The 18,237-nt window shown below is 38.5% G+C and overlaps 1 protein-coding gene and 1 pseudogene across 2 annotated transcripts in view; both read right to left on the reverse strand.

Annotated features, from left to right (window-relative positions):
- The window catches only part of LOC111347314 (uncharacterized), a 102,178-nt gene that overhangs the window by 50,832 nt on the left and 33,109 nt on the right, over window positions 1–18,237 (reverse strand). The window lies entirely within an intron of this gene.
- On the reverse strand, window positions 682–10,889 carry LOC111332233 (uncharacterized; annotated as a pseudogene). Its single transcript, XR_015994437.1, has 15 exons — window positions 9,782–10,889; window positions 8,691–9,059; window positions 8,373–8,480; window positions 7,958–8,196; window positions 7,414–7,592; window positions 6,307–6,409; window positions 5,145–5,477; window positions 4,797–4,914; window positions 4,454–4,545; window positions 4,189–4,312; window positions 3,694–3,815; window positions 3,265–3,435; window positions 2,747–2,923; window positions 2,392–2,468; window positions 682–2,167 (listed from the first exon to the last, which is right to left on the reverse strand). The product of XR_015994437.1 is annotated as an uncharacterized LOC111332233 (transcript).

Below are 18,237 nucleotides of genomic sequence, written 5' to 3' on the forward strand. Positions count from 1 at the left end.
TTTGTTCTCGAAATATGGCACTTGGAAATCATCCTATATAATACGGCAACGAATTTGTACACAAATTTAACCGGCCCTCTCATTGCGCTTTTGGCCACAATGGACAATTTTCATCATTTGATCTTTTTACTGTATTTGACATTTTGGAAATCATCATATGGGAAAAGAAACTCTTAATATTGGTTACAGCTTACAAAACATCGAAAAAAATCAACAGAATGCTTATTGAAGAATGTTCATGAAATGCAGTACCATATATGAAGTTATGGATGCACTTGCGATTTTTAAGGGAACTAGAGAACGCACCACTAAAAGAATAAACCAATTCCTTTGTAACATAGGGATTTGGAACGTTTGGCTATCTTACTGAGCATTTTTATTTCCGAGCCTCGATGAATGTCTGAAAACTCGATGACCCTGTTGCACCACATTTTGTAAAACGTTACACACCGATAGAATCTTTGGGAAGTCTTACGCTATCGTTATTTGATATAAACGAATGTACCCGAAAAAAGTTTACACAATTCAAAACGAAAAAACCTAATGAGAGGTCACCGCACTCCTTTCCGAGAAATAACGATTTATATCCAAGGGGCACGAGGAAAAAGCTGTAATTTTTAATGGGCACCAGAAAATTGACAAGGAGTACAATTATGCGCAGTAAAGACGCACAATACCACACTAGGTAATGACCTTTATTTAAAGCAAACATTGCGAGCATAAAATAAATACGAAGTACTGTTATACAATCCAACCAAGGCCAAGGAGGGCAAACAAGCAACCAAAGTATTTTTTTATGGAACCAAAGGGCTTTTGACTTTTTTTTTTTAACTATTCTAGACCATTTATGCACAAGAATATAGCTTATCAAGGTTGTATTAAATACAGGAAATGTATGGATTTCATTGGCAACTCTATGCCAATCTACGTAAAAAGACTATGGTAAAGCTAAGAACCTTGTTTCATACACATCACTGTATCACGAAGTTTAACAGTTCTGAAATAATAACTATTCCTGTGTATTTGGGAGAAATATCACCCCTCAACTCTTTGATATTACCCCCTCCCCCGAAACAATGTTGGATTTGCTATCTGCAAGAAGTGCTTCGTTTCTGCACAATATTGAAAACGGGAACGGGGGAGGGGGGAGGGGTTTAGCTCAAAATCTACACGGGAGTTGAAGTGGAAAAATGAAAATATTGAAGTTGACACTCATTTCAACAAACTGTCTCAAATGCTTTTGTCGCCCCTGATACACTTAGAATGATATATTGACAAAATTTCCAAAGGTCTCACTGTCAATCCCAAGAAACTCTTTAACTACCCCCACGAAATCGTCTACGTAGAGTGGTTTGCCTAACGCAATGATGGCACCGTGCTGTCCATGTACATGACTGTCCACAAAGATTAAAAATTCATTTCGGGCACCAACGAACAACACTGTCTTTTCATTAACAATGAAAGGCGCATAACTGACAGTGCTGACGTTGCAAAGTTCAAAAAGGTGATGCTTCAGTGTTGACGGTCCATGGACATCGCACACTCTGACAGGCAGTGGTTCCGAAATGGAGACATTCAAGTAATCACCAGCTACCATAGCAGCTTCTGCAGCGGACAAATATTTCTGAGACAGACTGGCACGCGAATGGTCATACAGAGCGTTCCCAACCTTGATGCATCCACATATCAATGACACCCAATCCTGAGGAAGAAACTGAAAGGGTTTGAGATCACAGCGGACTCGGTGAATTCCTTGAGCAATCAGCAAAGCAATGACACTGCATGCATTGCTGCTATTCCTTCCGTTAATTGTCGATTGGCTGATGTGTAAAGGAAATTCCCAAGTCCAGACAGTGCCCTCTGCACCCCAAGAATGAATGGGAATGATGATCTGACTATGATCATCATCCATTGTTGTGGCTGGTATGTTGATATCATCATCCTCCACATCACTGTCACTTTCGGCATCTATATGGGTACCTTCGTTGTCATCATCATCATCTTCATCAGCAATACCATCAAAATTTGCATCAAATACTTTAGTGAAGCTGTAGATGGCTCTGCTAACTTGCTCTTGACAGAAGAACAATCCTTCCTTTAGAAAAGCCAGTTTACCATAAAGAACCGCAGGTTCAGACCCAAAACAAGAGTATTTGACCAGGGCAATCTATAATGAAAAATTAAAGGTATACTTTTTTCAGAAAAGCATTTTCCTAATACCCCACCTCAGCCTCTTGTTAAAAAAGGATTAGTAAAAGTGCAGGAAACTATTTTCCAGTTACATTGCTATTACATGTATGTCTACATTAAAAATATGCTCAAAACTTGAGTGAATGTTAGGAGACTTAAATATTGACAATGTAGAGTATTTACAAAAAAATTCTACAGCACCAAGTCAATTTCGTTTTCTTTATTTCTTTCTTCGTCAGCAGAAGGTGACAAATCATGCCTTTCCAGCCCATCTTCCACTGAAATAATAAAGGGAACAATAATCACAATGACATGTGCATGGTTGTGTTTTAAATTTAATGATGTTCAAAATTTCTTTATTGTAAAATGGTGATTACAAAAATAAAAATAATACAACATGTATATAAGAAAAGAAGGGGAAGAAAAGGAAAGTAAGGAAAGGAAAAACTTCACAGGGATCAAGCATAGTGGTCAAAAAAGTATGTCACCTGTTGCCTTGAGCAAAGTTGGGGACAAGCAACAAAACAATTGGTACAGGAATAAGCCTCTCATTAACCTTGGAATTTGATCGCCTCTTCTAGTTCTTTTACTTTCACCTTAAGTAAAGGAATACAAACTTGTGTTGTGCTTTACGAAATTGGACATCTCCTTCTTTAGTAATCGACCTCTTCTACCCATCTGGCGTGTATTTCAAAAACATCCACAATTCTACTTTTTAGTCGAATGGGTGTGCCTGCAATCACAAGAAATTACATTTAATTCTTGACTGGTTGCCATAATTCCATAACAAGGAACACCTCGTTAAAAGTTAGTAAAACTATTCCATCACCAGGATCAGGTTTTATGAAAATCGATTTAAACCAATCCAAGATTAGAAGTTATCAGAGAGAGTATTATTTCATTGCCAAAAGTAATTCCTTTTTTATGAGTTGACATCAAAACTCGAGGACAGAACATATAACCAAAAAGGATAACTGAAAAGTTGCAAAACCAAATTCATGCTTATACTGGATCAGCCATATTGCAATTTGAACACCTGTGCCCAGTTGTCTCACAAACAACAAATTCATTTACCACTGCTATTATCTGCATTGTCAAGTAACTCTCCTGAAATTACTCCTTCAAAAGTAAGTGGTTCCTCCGCAGTGCTTGCGTTGACTTTGTTGTACTCATCGATAAGTTTCCGAAGAGACTTTTTCTCAGAAGTTAACTTTTTTTGCAGTCGTGTGCGTTGTTTTGATGAGTCTAACGAGAAGTGAAAATTATGCAATACTGTGATATTACAAGAGGAAATGGCTGTCGGTAATATGCAGGGGAGGGGGCTATGTAATCTAAGTATGGAATAAAGCATTTGAAAATGTATTTTAAAGACAATAACAATAAAAGAACAAAATTTTAAAATTGATTGGTTATTATATAGAAAAAAATTATCACTAAACAACATCCCAGTTAACTTTTTTTTTCATGTAATGTCCATAGACTTCAGTAACCAGGAAAACATACCTGCTTGTTTGCTGATGGCTGTTGTTGTTCGAGCAAGTGAGAAACTGAGCATTTCTATCTGACACTTCAGTGTCTCTCTCTCTCTGAGGAACTTTGTCAAGCAGTACTGACCAACTCCTCAGCTGAGGGACATTAAAATAATAGATACAAGTTTTAATAATAATAGCCTTGACTACCAGATCCAGGCAAGCCAGGAAAGGCTTGTATCTAACCATGCATTGTTCAAGTGTTTCTGCCTCCTAGAACATGGACTTAGAACTTTGGAGCACATAAGGTTATCTTTGGTATTTATTGTTCAAAGTATTGCAAGCAGGACTCCGTGGAAATTTAGGATATAACCACATAGTGGCTTGTCTGAATAAGATTTGCACTACCAACAGTGGAAGAATAAAGCACACAGGGTACTCTCTATTGTGGTATCATGTCTGAAATGTTGGAAAATGAGAGACATCTTGCATAGAATATACAGTATTATAAAACCAGTGCAGATTTTACCTTTGGCTTGCTCAATGACTTCCTCTTTCCACTTAGCAATGTTCAGATTTTTATCCGAGTTCAAATTATATTTGGTAAGAATGTTATCACAATCCTTCTTAGAAGCATGACACATTTCCACCACCTTAAAGGAGTCAATCAAAGACAAGTATTAACAGACATAATTAAAGTAAAATTTTCTTTTGTAAGGGTTTTGGCATGTTAGTGAAATAACAATTCTGTTTAATACATATACATCACAGACAAAATGAAGAATTACAATCACCCTTGCAAATCTTTTGACAAGCATTGCTGGCATAGCACAAATCTTTCTCTTGTTCCATGCAATGGCATGTTCTGTAAGGACTTCATCACGGCCTACAAAATTTATGAGAAACACATTTTAATTATTTCTAATCCATTGGTGCTGGTTTCTGAAATAATCCCATTGCAAATGAAAAAAAAAAAAAACTAAAAAACAAACAAACATAATAATGGAAAACTTGCAGAATAAAAAGAGAGTGTTAAAAAATATAACAACATCTGCTTATTATTTTAGTTTGCATTTTAAGCAGATGTAGCAAGCAGAAATGGTGTGTAGATTGACATAATGGAAAATGTAGATGTACCTTCAGGAAGCATATACTTTGTTGTATTGCCACAACAGGACATGTAAGAATTGATTTGCTCCACTTCTTCTCCTGTTGAACAAGCACTGCCAACTTGCCAGCGACCACCCCATAATACCTTTAAAGAAATTGTTTGAAATAAATAAAACATGCATTAATGTTAGGGCAAAAATAATTATATTGAAAGCAGTTAGTTACCATGACAATATTTTTTTTAAAAAAGGGAGCTTCTTAAGAATATCCCACTTGCACACAGAGTATTATAAATCATTTAATGTATGAATCATTGTTAAATCAAACAAAAGTTTTATGCTTTTTTTCTTTTTTTCATGGAAAAGTAGGACATACTTGGCAAGTCCATTTGTGTGCCTTGGCATGCATAACAGAGAGGGCTGGTTTCATATTGAGCTCCTTCAATCTTCCAACTTTACCAGCCCACTTCCAGTATTTGCACACAACATCTTCCCAGAAGAACTTTACTCCAGCAGGATACATTTTTTTGGTCTGAATGAAATGGGCATAACCATATATTTCACCCTGGTACATGTTTACTGCCCACTGAGGAAGTCCATGACGACATCCTGCAATCTCAAGGCCAGTCTCATCAAGCTTTGCCTTCTTTCTTGCTGTATTCTGTGCTGCTCTCCAATGTGACTCACCACACATGCTGTCTTTGTCACTCTGAAATAAGACATACATGTGCTGTCTTAAACAATTTCCAGCACTGAGGAGAGAGTTATAAAACGTGATGCACAGCAGAGTATTTTTTTTTATTGATAATTTCAAGGAGTCAATGTCAGGAGTGTCAGATAAACATTCTCTATTCAAAGCAAAGCCAAGAAAAGATTAGTTATAAATTCAATTGTTTACTCTTGACATATTATGTCAGAGTTAAGGGAATTTTTTTTTAAATTTTATTTCTAAACACAAACAACATTTATGCAGTATGGGGCACTTATAGGTCTCAAGACTAACTTTTTGGGTGAATAGATTAGTGGCTACTGACAACTTTCAGTTAACTAACAAAAAAAAAATTTACAAGGTAAAACTATCAAACTTGTGTGTAATTAATGATTACGAGACAGCAGTGTCTGTTGTTCACAGCAAAAGCCTAATAGCTGGAGTTTTTATGCTTCCTCCTTGATGGGATGCTAATACATAGCAGGGATACCCCTAACATTAAATTTGCCGATAGTCATTTACATATCTGGATGGAGAGAGGCAGTATGAGCTGAAGTATCTTGCCCAAGAACACAATACAGTGTACCACTCAGGTCTAGAACCCATACCAATCAAACCAGAGTCCACTGTACTAACCTGTAGGCCACCACCTGTATGGTAGCTGGAGAAAAGCGCAATCATTATGCACAAAAAAAGCTTTCAACAAAAGTTTTAGGCTAAATTCCTGATGGCATATTGAACTGCCAAAATTTTCTGCATTTTTTAATTTGTGATATATCTTTATCTTGTGGCTTATCAATAATGTTACAAAATATATCTCATCACTTACCTTTGTTGACCGTGGTACCCTGGCATACACAACTTTAATATGAGAATCGACATCAGCCTTGGGTGCTATAAAGGTGTCACCATAGTAACATGATCTTTTTTGTCTGTTTATAGATGACAATAAATATTTTCAGTAGTATACTTGTAAGTAATAGAAATTATACCCTGAGTGAGACTCAAAAGATCTTTTAGGAGCAATCTGTAGAGTTAGAGCAACACGATTTCTGCTTGTTTAGTCTGGAAACTGTAAGTTCAGATGATTTCCAGGGCTTGACACTAACAATTACCAGTACCCATTTTTAAATTGAAAGTATATAAATTTACATAATAACATGTTACTTAATAACAACAACAACAATAATAATAATATTAATACAAAGAACATGTACACTGCAGGACAGAAGTAATGCTATTTGGTAATTTTTCATTGCCAGAACCAGTAAAACTATAATTAGCAAAAACTTATTATGCAGTAGATTTCTAAAATTAGAGCTTTGCCTTTGAACCCTGCAGTTTACCACCATTGTCATCCCCACAACCCTTGATCCATTTGGGCTGTGCCAAGAATCAAGACCTCTGGCTGCCTCCAACATCGGGAAGTCTGTGATTCATTGGCTCATTGTCAAATCTGACAAATCTGATTGGATGAAAATACATATATCTTATTAACCAAGTGCGAGTGCCGTACTGGGAGAATATTGGCCCGAGGTCTTGACAGTACGGACCAAGCGCAGCGAGGTCCGTACAAAAAAGACCGAGGGCCGATATTCTTCCAGGACGGTGCCAAGCAAGCTTGGTTAATAAGAGATTTATTATGCGACTGAAGTTCAAAGGGACACAAGCGCAGTATCATTCGGGACCATTCCGGACAGTGCCCGGTCCAATACTGAGAGAATACTGACCGGCAATAGAGCATTTTGATTGGTTGATTTTAGTTATTGGCCCTCTGACTGCCTGATTCGCGTAATAAATAATAAGTACTCAGTGCATGCTCAGAAATCAGGACCAGCCAGAGGTCTTAATCCTTGGCACAGTCCAATGTATCAAGGGCTCCGGAGAAGAGAATGCTTTAACACAAGTGTGCCATTTAAAATAAATTATCACTTACACTCCAGAGGATTGATAACGGTAAAGCTTCATGTTTCCATCAACATGACAAGAATGCTGGTCTAATGCACATGTGGGACACACCATCCAAGATAGACCTTTTATAATCTCCACTTCATACATGCAAAACTTCCACTCTTTAAAAGAGTGACTGAAAGTGGTGGGGGTAATAGCTGGTGCCTATGAACATGCCAAAAGCATAACAAACTCATGATATTGTGCATGTACACAATGTAATGTATAAATAAGAAAGAAATAGTGTAATAATATCTTGCACCTGAAAAATAACAAATGCAAATTAAAAGAAACTAAAATGAAAATAGTTTCCCCTAACATATTGTATCTTATAAATTAATTTTAACAAATGGCCTTTATGCATCAGTCCCCTGTCAGCTGCCTTGCCGAAGCTTATAATCTGAGACAAGAAAGTGGCTTGGTCTTCTGGATCACATATTTGCCATTAATGGAAAAGTGATGTTTTATAGTATGTACATTTTATTGTCTTGAAATGGCAGTGTGAGATAAATAAATTATTTAAAACAAACCCTTCCTTTTGACTGTGAAAAATCTCCCAAGGCTTTCAAGAATGATACTTCTGAAGTACCAGGTATTCTCTTTTGAAGGAAATCGCACTGTCGAAATAAATTCTGGTCAAATAAATATGTGGAGTCCTTTGGACTTCCTGGCCAGTATCCAGCTTCAATCGTTTTCTCCAAAGACCATGAATTTATTTTGTAACCACAACCACTGCAGGTGATAGTGCAATTACTGAAGTCAAAACGGCCTATTGAAAAAAGTAAATGATGTCACTTTAAGTAACCACACCAAGGACAGCCTCCCTCTCCCCCCCCTTCCTCTCTCTCTCTCTCTCTCTCTCTCTCTCTCTCTCTCTCTCTCTCTCTCTCTCTCTCTCTCTCTCCCCTAACTGTCTGTATACACCAGTATAATAAAAAAGATTACCTTTTTGGTTCACAACAATAATGGATCCACCTGAAGGATTAACTGTCAAAGCATCCTCTTGCTCACACTTTGGGCACACTTTAAATGTATTGAAGAAAAAATATTTCCCTGATAAAAGAAATACTTCACAAGATAATATATTAGTTTAGTAGGGCAAAAGTAATTATGCAATTGAAAGGTGTCTGTATTGAAATATATATATATATTGCTGGTTAAGAGCTTGGGTTGAATATATTCAAGATTTCATCTATCAACAAGAGCAAAAATAAACTACTATTACAATAAGAAGTATAGAGACATTAAAGTAAATAAACTAACTAGTCTGCACCAGCTTCCCATCTTCATTCACATTGACTGTAGGAGGTATGTGCCTGTAGAAACCATCCACAAAAGCTTCCCTGTCAGGGAAAAGGAGGTCTTGGTCTATCAACGCATCACATTCACTACACATCTTCTTTCCACCACACTCTACACATCTGACATCACACTTTCCCTTGGCACAAATGGCACACAACTGGCCTAACATATGCGACTCTTGAGTAAGCAGAATGGACTTGAAAATCAGCTCCCTTGATGACTCCCAGTTCTCATTCAAACTGTCCATTCACTTTTCCCAGTTATTTTCCAGGCTCTGGAATGATTCAAGAACTTCCTGGCACTTCAGCAGAGTTGATTGAAGTTCATCGTCTGTATGAAGACAAAAATCTAACTTTTAGCTTTAAATATTTTGGAAACTTTAAAACATGCAAATGAATGGGAAGATGTGAAATAAATTTAATTTTAATGAGTGGATGATTTCATTATTAGCCATAAAGGAGATGTTTAAAAAGCTTTTATAAATCAAAATTGACACAACATTTGGTTATAACTGTACCAAAAAAAAGGAAAGAGTACCATATAACCCTATACATTAATTATGCATTCCACTTCTTTGTCTTTCACGACATAACTTTAAAAACAAACTCTACCAGTCTAAATGCATAATTAATGTATGGGGTTACACGGTACTCTTTCCAAAAAAAAAAAATGCCCACACCTTCAAGTGCAGTTGTTTATAAACCTACCTGTTTGGTTCACATCATCTGATTGCATCTCATGACCCGCGTCATACGCACTTACACCATCAATTTGCTCTATTATTGAAGAAAGGATGACGGGTTACAAGGGTAATATCAAACGCTACAAGGGCTTTTAACAATCACAGCAAATGATTATGGGTCGGGTCGTTCCTGATGGAAACCTCATCAGTTAATTTTAACATTTGAATAATTTTAAAGTACCATTATCTTTCGCTTCGCTCCGCAATGGTGAAGCTTGATAAACGGTAAAAAGAAAACTAACGACAACAAACTGATAAAAATATTGTAAAATCACCTTCTTCTGTTGCACTGCAGAGCGACGTATTTGTTACCCCTTTTTTTCGCAAGGCCGATACTTGTGCTTGTATTTCCTCAAACCAGTGGTGGAGTCCCTATAAAATTCCAAATCACTCCGGTCTTTTTTCCTCTTCCGTGATATTTCTTTTTCTCCAAGCAAACTTGTTGCTTCTTGTAGCAGTGCATCGAGATCTTCTTCTTTCTTGGACGCCTTCTTCGCCGCCATTTTTCACTCTGTGACCTGTGCTACCTTAGTATCTCCAGTCTACCGTTGGACTCACGGTCATCTCGATGTTGAATGATTATACTTCATTTTGTCACATTTGAGAAGTTATGATAATCCTTCATTCGGGGACGAGATCGTGTTGAACTTTTAACCGGATATCCATTGCACGCTTCTTTGACTCAAGGGCTGGAGACAAAGTCTCCAAGTGAATGTTGAGTAACTCCTAAGGAATGATAGCTCTCAGCGGTTTCTGAATGGTCTTCACCTAGAACTTTAAACGGATATCCAGTGCACGTTTCTTTGACTCAAGGGCTGAGACAAAGTCTCCAAGTGAATGTTGAGTAACTCGTAAGGAATGATAGCAGTCAGCGTTTTGTGAATGGTCCTCACCCAGAGCTTTTACCCGGATATCCAGTGCACGCTTGTCTGACTCAAGGGCTGAGACAAAGTCTCCAAGGCAATGCTGAGTAACTCCTAGGGAATGATAGCAGTCAGCGTTTTGTGAATGGTCTTCACCCAGAGCTTTTAACCGGATATCCAGTGCACGCTTCTTTGACTCAAGGGCTGAGACAAAGTCTCCAAGTGAATGTTGAGTAACTCATACGGAATAATAGCTGTCAGCCGTTTCTGAATGGTCTTCACCTAGAACTTGTAACTGGATATCCAGTGCAGGTTTCTTTGGCTCAAGGGCTGAGACAAAGTCTCCAAGTGAATGTTGAGTAACTCCTAAGGAATCATAGCTGTCAGCAGTTTCTAAATGGTCTTCACCTAGAACTTTTAACCAGTTATCTAGTGCACGCTACTTTGACTCAAGGGCTGAGACAAAGTCTCCAAGTGAATGTTGAGAAACTACTAAGGAATCATAGCTGTTGGCGGTTTGTGAATGGTCTTCACCCAGAGCTTTTACCCGGATATCCACTGCACGCTTCTTTTACTCAAGGGCTGAAACAATGTCCCCAAGTGAATCTTGAGTAACTCTTAAGGAATGATAGCTGTCAGCGGTTTGTGAATGGCCTTCACCCAGAGCTTTTACCCGGATAATTAGTGAACGCTTCTTTGACTCAAGGGCTGAGACAAAGTCCTCAAGTGAATGTTGAGTGACTCCTAAGGAATCATAGCTGTCAGCAGTTGCTGAATGGTCTTCACCTTCTTCAGTTTTCTCCTTGGAAAGTTTGTACAATACACTGTAACTCAGCAGTTTTCCCTCCAGTTCTGGGTAGCGGACGAGATCAGACAACCCAGTTTGCTTAGCCTCCAAGAGCAGGGTCTCCGTTTCTCCCGTTGAGCCCATAACCAAGTCACCGAACGCCTTGCACAGAAGCAGTTGTTTGTGGAGAGAGTTGAATCTATCGTGATCAGTGGTTGCCTTTATTGCTGATTCGTAAATACTGCCAAACATTGCCTTATCTTCCAAATAAAGAAAGCAGACAAACATTTCTGCTTTAATCAAAGCATTGCAGACTTTCCCAACTGTTCTTTCCTCCTGACAACCGTTAATAAGACTTTGAATGAATATTGCCTCATTCTGAAAATACTCAAGGTAAGCCGACATAGAACGTCCTGTCAGGAACTTCTCTGTTAGCCTCTCGAATAAGGAAATGTACAGTTCGAAATAGCGTACTTTGGAGTTGAGAACCGTTTCTTTCATCTCACTTTCCCCTTTTTCCTGTACAAATGACTGTATGAGCTTATGAATGGAATATTTCTCAGCTTTTGAACTAGAATCAACGAGAGACGTTCTCTTGAGTCTCTTCAGAGCTTGTATGGCGTCACATGTTTCCATTCCTAAAACAGCTGATGCGGCCTCCAGGTCAAAGTGTTCGGGAAGAATGGAAAGTGAGACCAGTGCTTCTTTTTCCTTTGCAGAAAGTTTCTGAAACGAGGCGTCAAAAAGATACTTCAACCTCATATCACTGGGGTAGTCTGGGTTATCCAACATATCCAGAATGTTGTCTGAAGTATTCAAGAACATGTTAATAGACTCACTTGATGTCTCTGTACCATCCTCCGAAATCAAGAAACACAACAACTTCATTGCCAATGGTATGCTCCCGCATTTCTTTGCAACTTTTAATCCATCAGACTTGCTTGCTTCTGGAAGCAATTCCTGGGCAAGATCTGAAGAGGATTCCTCATCCAACTCTCTTATTCTTACAGCATGATGTCCTTTGAAACGCAGATTAAAAAATTCACAGGATTCTCTTGTGGTGAGAAGAAACTTAACCTTATCGCTGCGATTGAGAAGTTCTTCAATTAAAATAACAGCGTCCACTATCACGTTCGGAAGGTCACTTTCAAAAAGATCGTCAGCATTATCAAGGATGAAAATGCAGCGATTTGGAATCTGAGCGAAAATCCAGCAAAGTTCGTCATCTGCCGTCAAACGCTGGGATGCTGGCACAGTTTGTGTAAACAAGCCAAGAAATTTCGACGTCAGATCACTTTTTAGCCTCATCCCACGTAACGAAAGAAAGTATACTGGCAGGCCTTGAGCTTGGAGTCGATGTCCTACAGCGATTGCAGTCGACGTTTTTCCAAAACCCGGCGAGCCCCAAATGGAAACGAGGCGAGTGCCTTCGTTGGTCGCGTGTGCAATGACGTCGTTGCATTCTTTTTCGCGCCCAGTGAAGTTAGGAACCATTGAAGGAAGATTTGATTTTGGTAGAATAGGATTAGACTCTACGAATAAAAAGAAATATTAAATAATAGTTCAGAATATGAACATATGTAACACATCCCCATTTAAAAATGTACTTCACCATTTAAAAATGTACTTGACATTTGAGGTATCTTAGTTCCTAAATGAGCCAATCAGATCTCAAATGCATTTTTAATGAGTTCTCTGGGAACTAAGTTCCTGTGTCAACCAATCAGATTTGGTTTGCAAAATGGACTTTGCTCTTTAGGAACTAAGTTCCTCAATAAACCAATGACATGGAAGAATACATGACATGACATTTCTAAATTAAGGTTTGCCTATTTTATTTATGTCAACACTAAATAGAGCAGACAACAATGTTACACTTTGGAAATGAGTCGACTACACGATGGTCTACACGGCAACGAAAAGGCAACTGATACTATACAACTCTGTAAAAAATGCCACAACGGTTTTGCCGCGCTTTTTACCAGCGCTAATACATAATCTTATTAGAAGTTTTCTTGTGTAGTATCGCTAAGTAATTTTAAAAGTTGTACCGTAATTTGACGAGCCCGCAGGGCGTGTGAAAATACAAAAAAGGAGTAAAAATACTCAGCGATACTATGCAAAAAAACGGCTAAGTTATTTATTATCCAACACGCCAAACTGTTATCTATGTTGTTCAGTGCGGGTGAATTTCGGGGATGTTTATTTACGGGGAATGCGTGACAGAAGTATACGAAGCGGTACTAAACTGACGCGTTGTTTTGTTGCTGTTTCTATTTTCTTCAATGAATTAAAGGAAGAAATTTCCTGGACGTCGAGCTGTTCTTCTTTGTTTGATTCATCTAGTAAACTTGGATCTATATTTGCCAGCCATTCTGACTCTTCGTCGTCGGATATTTGATTCAAATTGTCTGCCGTTTTGTTTTTCGCCAATTAACTACAAATCCACCATTCTTCGCTTGCGCGATGCGAGGAAATCTATGTAACCGATGCTGTAGATTACAAATACCGGGTGACATTTGTACTCAACCAATCGTTTTCTAACATTTTCAACGCTGTAGTGTATGTATAAAAGGCAGAAATTTCCTCCCCTACGATTCAAATGCGTTGTTTATTTTGTTTCGGAAAAGTATTTTGCTACGCTTCAATGATCTCGTCTCGGATTGGTCAAAAACTGACAGGTGTATTCATGCGTGGAAATGAACTGACAGTTGCGGAATGAGATGAAATCGGCGTTGAGTTTTTTGTTTTCCTCTTCTCTCTCGGGAGTTAAAAAAATCCATTCCCAAAGGAAAATTAGGCAGATCTTCATCGGCTTATTCGCTAGTTGCCATGTCTAGTCTAACATTTCTACGGAAGTTTTAGCCGGTTTTTAATGAGAAATGCCGAAGTCACTCGCGCGAAAAACAAAGTGTCGCGAGGCATTTGACATCACTAGCGTGAATCAGTGGGAAGCACGCTCGCGCAATGATTGAGTTTGATTGCACGACTCTTACAAGCTATGTTATGATAAGCAACATAAACCGGTCCAAAAACTTATCGCAAGAGCAACATTACCAGGGGAGACTGTTTTGACTTGTGTACATCACCATTTCAAAATGTACTTGACATTAAAGGTAACTTAGTTCCTGAATGAGCCAATCAGATCTCAAATACAATTCTCATGAGGTCTTTGGGAACTAAGTTCCTGTGTCAACCAATCATATTTGGTTTGTAATATCAACTTTGTTCTTTAGGAACTAAGTTCCTCAACAAACCAATAACATGGAAGAATATATGACATGTCATTTCTAAACTTTAAGGTTTGCCTGTTTTATTCATGTGAATACTAAATAGAACAGACAACAATTAACGATCGGTTCATACGTCAGCGTGCGTTCATCGAGATATGAAGCACGCGGGAAGTTTGGAGAGCACGAAAGATGCCTAAGAGTTGCTCGAGGCGTATTGCCGTGAGTGGTTTGGCCGCGCTTTTTATCAGCGCCGATATAGTTAAAAAGCGATCATATGAGTAATGTCTATCCGGCGGTTTTCATGTCAAACTTAACTTGCCAATTCTCTTCTTTCGTTGTACAAAACTTTGTACCGGCAATGATAAAGAACATACAATCGAATTACACAGTTTATAACATAGTTGGTGAAATTTTGCATCCGAATTCCGACGCGAATAACGGACAATACTATCTTAGAAGTGTTTGTTCAGTGAAGCGATCGTGACGGCGCTGATGCCGAGTCCCGTTTCCCGTTGTTTTTCTCTTTTTCTACCTCAGTTAATAAATCTAGTCAAAGGGAAAAGGTCGCAAAATTGTCTTCGTTTTGGGATTGGTGGGCCGAGGCTGTATTTTTATTCATTATTGTCGCGAAATATAATATTTTTCTCCGTGTTCACAAATTCGCCGCTCGCACAAAAAAAAATTTCTGGCGAAGCCATTTGCGCGCGCCAACAGCGTGCGCTATCGAGATCTGGAGCACGCTTACAGATACTGAGTTTGATTGCGCAGCTCTGCTATATGTTAGAAATTGGCATATGATATTTCGAGGACTGGACTGGACTGGACTGGACTAGTAAAACGCGGACTAGTAAAGCGCGGACTAGTAAAACGTGGACTAGTAAAACGCGGACTAGTAAAACGTGGACTAGTAAAACGCGGACTAGTAAAACGCGGACTAGTAAAACGCGGACTAGTAAAACGCGGACTAGTAAAGCGCGGACTAGAAAAACGCGGACTAGTAAAACGCGGACTAGTAAAACGCGGACTAGTAAAACGAGGACTAGTAAAACGCGGACTAGTAAAACGAGGACTAGTAAAACGAGGACTAGTAAAACGCGGACTAGTAAAACGCGGACTAGTAAAACGCGGACTAGCAAAACGACAACAAAAAAAAAAACAATTTCATACGAAGTCGATCATAACACTTAATGGCAAGCCAATTTAGTAAGTGACAATACCTGTTTGACTTTTAAGCTGCAAATGGGTTTGACATGCGCCAGATACAAACGAATTTATAAGTTTAGGCTAAGAAAGAATTTTATTCAGCACCAGTTCAAAATTCTAAAATACACTTTCGTCGTAAATTTCACGGCAGAAACGCAGGAATTCGATGAATAAAAGTCGCATTAAATCTCCTTGTGTCTAGGTAGAAAGAGTCTCATTGACTTCAGCTTTTCGGTGGAAGAAACACCGATTTACACACGCCATTACAGAAAACAAACAAGCAGACTGACAACTCCCGGCCAAAACACATATTTGCATTCACTTACAATTTGACTTTCCGTGAAATTTTAAAACGGAACAGAGGTAAATCTTCGAAGATTAATCGTCGTTGGAAATAAAAAATACTTTCCGTAAGATCTCTAACTGTTTCTCTTTTTACGAGAAAATCGTCGCATGATAATTTAACTCGTCTGTGTTTGTCATACCAGTACTGCTGTTTCTTCAAAAGCGTATGTTTCTTTCTTCTTCAATTGACAGGTGTCACATCGTCACAGTTGCTTATCAAAAAAATGTTTCGGCGAAAACATTCTCTTTAACTTGAATAACGCTTGTTTTCTTTATAACTCACTCGCCATCAAATTGTGAAGTTCAAGGAGGATTTTCCCGTAATTAAACTCGTAATTGTAGCCCTAAATCATTCGGATTCTTTTAGCAATCATTGTTTTTATGCGTTAGAAAAAGATAAAATTGTTATTCACCAGCATAGGTCGGTCCGTAATGGGAACTTCTGAACTGTTCGTATATTTCTGAACTGTTCAAAAATTGGTGTAGCATCCTGGATTCTTTAAGGCTCGGGTCGCATTACGACCGAATTGTTTACTCTAGGGATTAAACTCTGTCAACACAAGCATTTTCTAATGCGACCCAATTTTTGCGGTTTCCTAAAAGTTTCAAAATTCTAAAAATCATCAAAGACGCCGGTGTGCCTGGGTGGGGCTGACCGATTTTGCCAAGTTTTTTTGAAACGAAAGGACCCGCGTCCGTTGCGGACAAAGTAGTCATTTGTGCGTGCGTGAGAAAAAAGATAAAAACCAAAAAGAGCGGGAAACACATATTTGCATTCACTTACAATTTCACTTTCCGTGACATTTTAAAACGGAACAGAGGTAAATCTTCGAAGATTAATCGTCGTTGGAAATAAAAAATACTTTTCGTAAGATCTCTGTTTTTCTCTTTACGAGAAAATCGTCGCATGATCAGTTAACACGGGCATATGGTATTCCAAGGACTGGACTGGACTGGACTGGACTAGTAAAACGCGGACTAGTAAAGCGCGGACTAGTAAAACGAGGACTAGTAAAACGTGGACTAGTAAAACGACAACAACAAAAAAAACAATTTCATACGAAGGCGATCATAGGACTTAATGGCAAGCCAATTTAGTAAGTGACAATACCTGTTTGACTTTTAAGCTGCAAATGGAATAACCGATTTACACACGCCGTTACAGAAACTGAAACAAGCAGACTGACGACTCTAAAACACAATTTGCATTCACTTACAATTTCACTTTCCGGGACATTTTAAAACGGAACAGAGGTAAATCTTCGAAGATTACTCGTCGTTGGAAATAAAAAATACTTTTCGTAAGATCTCTGTTTTCCTCTTTACGAGAAAATCGTCGCATGATCAATTAACTCGTGTGTGTTTGTCACACAAGTACTGCTGTGTCTTCAAAAAGCGTATGCTTCAATTGACAGGTGTCACATCGTGACAGTTACTTTTCCAAAAAATGTTTGAAAATTTGTTCGGAAGCCTTTTAACTACCTTTACGAATGAAAATCTTTCGTTGAAAGTTTTCTCTTTAATTTGGAGAACCCGAATGATTTTAGGGCTACAATTACGAGTTTATTTACGGGAAAATCCTCCTTGAACTGAACAATTTTAGAGCGAGTGAGTTATAAAGAAAACAAACGTTATTCAAATTAAAGAGAAAGCTTTCACCGAAATATTTTTATTTGTCAGTGTAAAGATAGTTAAAAGGCTTCCGAACAAATTTTCAAACATTTTTTGGAAAAGTAACTGTCACGATGTGACACCTGTCAATTGAAGCGTACGCTTTTGAAGAAACAGCAGTACTTGTGTGACAAGGCATATGGTATTCTGAGGACTGGACTGGACTGGACTGGACTGGACTGGACTGGACTGGACTGGACTGGACTGGACTGGACTGGACTAGTAAAACGAGGACTAGTAAAACGAGGACTAGTAAAACGCGGACTAGTAAAACGCGGACTAGTAAAACGGGGACTAGTAAAACGCGGACTAGTAAAACGGGGACTAGTAAAACGAGGACTAGTAAAACGCGGACTAGTAAAACGCGGACTAGTAAAACGAGGACTAGTAATACGCGGACTAGTAAAACGAGGACTAGTAAAACGCGGACTAGTAAAACGAGGACTAGTAAAACGCGGACTAGTAAAACGCGGACTAGTAAAACGCGGACTAGTAAAACGCGGACTAGTGAAACGCGGACTAGTAAAACGCGGACTAGTAAAACGACAACAACAAAAAAAACAATTTCATACGAAGGCGATCATAACACTTAATGGCAAGCCAATTTAGTAAGTGACAATCCCTGTTTGACTTTTAAGCTGCAAATGGGTTTGACATGCGCCAG

This window comes from Stylophora pistillata, chromosome 13 (genome assembly GCF_964205215.1).
Source record: "Stylophora pistillata chromosome 13, jaStyPist1.2, whole genome shotgun sequence".
In the NCBI taxonomy this organism is placed as follows: domain Eukaryota; kingdom Metazoa; phylum Cnidaria; class Anthozoa; order Scleractinia; family Pocilloporidae; genus Stylophora; species Stylophora pistillata.